Source organism: Ciconia boyciana, chromosome 8, assembly GCF_034638445.1.
Source record: "Ciconia boyciana chromosome 8, ASM3463844v1, whole genome shotgun sequence".
NCBI lineage: Eukaryota > Metazoa > Chordata > Aves > Ciconiiformes > Ciconiidae > Ciconia > Ciconia boyciana.
Window position 1 is genome coordinate 56,688,638 of NC_132941.1, and position 3,487 is coordinate 56,692,124.

General features: G+C 46.9%; 1 protein-coding gene across 4 annotated transcripts in view; it reads left to right on the forward strand.

The window, feature by feature from the left end:
* VTI1A (vesicle transport through interaction with t-SNAREs 1A) overlaps positions 1–3,088 on the forward strand; it is a 280,273-nt gene extending 277,185 nt beyond the window's left edge. For all 4 annotated transcript variants that reach the window (XM_072871483.1, XM_072871480.1, XM_072871484.1 and 1 more), the window contains one exon: positions 1–3,088. This exon is cut by the window's left edge and continues 5,663 nt beyond it. The gene's annotated coding sequence lies outside the window, so the exon portion shown is untranslated.
* The last annotated feature ends 399 nt before the right edge of the window (positions 3,089–3,487 follow it).

Consider the following 3,487-nt stretch of genomic DNA (forward strand, 5'->3'; position numbering starts at 1 on the left):
GAGGGGCATCTCGGGTGGATTTGGGGATAGTCTGCTTTTCCCCGGGCAGCTATAATTTTGTAAAAAACTCTACGTAACCTACAAATGCTGCGTATTCTGTGGGGTTAGCTAAATGTGAGGAGCTGTGTCACCCACAGTTGGTACCTCTCCCCCACCCAGGCACTGTGGCGTTTTGGGGAACTGCTGCAGCTTTATCCTGCAATTCCGGGAACGCAGCCTGGGTGCTCCCTTGGTGGTTTTAGCCTTGGCTTTATCACAAGAGGAGATATTAGGTTGCAGTGGTGGCTTATCCGATGAAGGATGTGGACTCTGCAAGCCGATGTCAGGTTTCTCAGTAGGCTAGTGCCTGTTCATTAGTGGGACATTCAGGAACATGTGAAGTGAAAGCATTAGCTGGATGTCTGTCCTGCCAGAGAGCAGTGTTAGAAAGGGGGAGTTTTATGCATTTTAAAGGGCCTTCAGCAGTTCTGAGCCATTAAAAACTGTATAGGAAAAGGGGCTGTCCCTGCTGTCTTGTGGCCTCTCTGGTCGATAATAACGCCAAGCTGCATTGCCAGCTTTACAGTGCACACATCCCGCTGGCTGCCATGTTGTGACTGCTGTCCTGGACCGAACCCAAAGAAAACCTTCTCTTGCTGCTTCTTTGTTCAGTTGCTTTCTCCGTTCAGACCCATGACCTTGTCCGGTCAGCACCGTCCCCAGTGAACATGATCGCTGCTTCTGTGGATTTAATGAACTTTCCAGTTCTCTTCTGCACCCAGCTAACTAGCCTCCCCTCTTCCCTGAGCTGCATGCCCAGCTTGCCTGTATTCATTTGTGCGTACTCCCTTTATTGATACTGCTTGCAGGAGTTGCAGCCAGACAGGCCTACCGAAGCAGCAAAAAAATACCATATGAGTTTACCACACAACTGAAAAACGTACTTGTAAGTAAAAATAATATTTAGCCTTCTCTTCGTAGTAGGAACAGGTTTATGACTTTGCCCTGTCTCATTCGATGCATTTGTCTTCCTAACCCCTGCTAACTTTGAGCCCTTTGACCGAATTCAGCCAAATTTAATAGAAGAGCAGAGCTCTCAAAAATTCCCGCAAGTTTCAGGAAAATGAGCAGCCAAGAGAAGTCCCACTGGCGTCCCCACCAAGAGAAAGGCTGCAGCGTGACATCCACCCCAATTGGACACTACCTGGGAGGGAGAAATTCTAACTGCCTCTCTCCCCAGGAAAAGCTCACATCCCATTTAGATACGAGAGAATCCAACCCTGAGGAAACAAGGCCTCATTAGTGTCATTGCCCGAGGAACTACTTAACTGAAGGACAACAGAGTTGAGAGCGTGGCTATGTAGGCCTTTGTTCCTTACACCTGGTCATTTCCATTGGTGTAAAATGTCACCTTTCTGACCTGGTAGCATTTTGCACCCACTTTAGACAAGTATTCCTGACCAGCCAAGGAGGTGCAGAGCAGGGAAGAATCAGACCTTTATTACTGAGGTAATTACAGCCTCACCTAACCATCAGGCGGAGGGTGTACACCTCCCACAAAGAGAACAAAGGCTGGCTGGAAAGTGGGAGCCACCCAGGGAGCATCCCTGTGCCCAGCTGCTCCACTCTGGGCGGCAGACATGCTGGGGAGGCCATGGCCACAAGCTCCCTCATTGCCCGGTCTCCTGCTTGTTTTCCTGGTTTTAAATCCAGCTTGACTTAGCGATACTGGTGGAGGCCATGAGATGGGGAGACGAAAAGGAGGAATGGTACCATAACTGAGGAAATCAGCTCTCAGTTAAAATGCTAAAGGAGGTAGGGGGGAGCTTTCAAAGCTTGTCTCAGCAACTAGCCTAATTCTGTTTTCAAAAGCCACTGTTGAGTGCTTTTGAAAATTTTATCCTAGATGCTTGGCTCAAAGACCTTAACCAAAGATTTTTTTTTTCTCTATCTGCTATACGAAAGCTAAATATAAACCGACATTATTGAACAAAACCGCTATTGCAGGTCTAGAAAAATCTTTACTCAGAAAATCAAATTATTGGAGACCAGCATCTAAAGTGTCCTTCAGTTTTGGATGCCTCTTGTTTTGCATACACAATTTGGCGTACAAAAAACCCCTTATTTCTAACAGCAAATATTTGCTTTCCGTTCTTTTTATCTTCTCCTATTTGCCTTTTGTTCTCCTGCCCTCAGAAAATCAGGACCTGAGTGTCTCCGGATGCGTAGCTAAAGTTGCTTTTGCAAACATGGATTAGTCCATTTTACCCATACCAGTATGTGCGTATGTGTGTCTGCCGTTTGTCTGCAGAGTGTCCTAATGACTTTTCCGCTGATTGCCTGTGGGACCACAGGCAAGTCATAAAGCTAGCCTGTGCCTCAGTGTACCCGCTGCAACTTCATTAATGCGAACCTACCTCACGAGGTGTTGTAATGTTTAATATATTGTATGCTCTGTAATCCTTGGATTAAATGTATTATGTAAGTGAAAAGCACCCATTTGATGTGTATGTAAATGCTGCAGTATTATAGGTAGGAGGGTCATTTGGGTGTAAGTGTAATACAAGTGCTGGCAAAAGGCAAAAGGGATTCCATTGTATTGACTTATTTTTAAAGAGCTTTTTATTTACTGAAATGCTCTGGACACCCTGAAAGGGAGACATTCCTCACTAAGCAGCTCTGCTGTTTCATCTGTCTTGAAGTGCTTTGATAAATGGATTGAAACTTGTCGGCTTTTCCTGTAGTTTCTGAGACTCCCTCTGGAAACTGTTGAAATGTTATTATTGTAACTTCTTAGAGCGCTGCTTAATGAATTGTAGCAGATATCCCTGCGAGTCCCGCAGATGCCGCGAGGACCGTGCTTCCTCTTCTTCCCGCAGCAGAAGCAAACCAGTGCCACACGAACGCGTGGCAGCAGAGCTCGCATCCTCTTCCACCAAAAGCGGTTGGTCTCTCGCCAGGGAAAATACTTCTCACCTTCATAAGGCTTCGGCCCAAGCCTTGTGTCCTGGCTGGGTGATTGGTGGGGCTTCAGTGGCATGGAACATAGCCAGATGTCCCTTCTTGGGTTAGAGATGAATTTTATCTTTTAAGGAGAAACCTTAGGAAGGACGAAAAATTAGCATGGGTTTAAGTCTGTGTTGGTTGATTTCCCCTGTCTCTAGGATGAGATATTTTGGCTTGCATGCAGTGCCTGAGCTATCCTGAAGCTCATACTGGTGACTTGGGTGCCTATGGACAGTCTGAACACGTGCTGCCCACAGGTCCCACCTGCCCTTGGGACAGCCTTTTCTCAGGCAACAGTTACATGATATTACCACATGGGCAGATGAGATGGATGGAGCGGTAAGCGTAGCACCTCTTCTGAAGCACAGGAATGACCCAGCAGAGCCATTAGATCTGCCTGAGGAAATCTGCTGAGGGGGTGGTCAGATGTGCCTGACAGGGACACATATGTAGCATAGAGCTGCCGTGGAGCTAGAGGGTGGAAAGAAGTCAGCCATCTTGG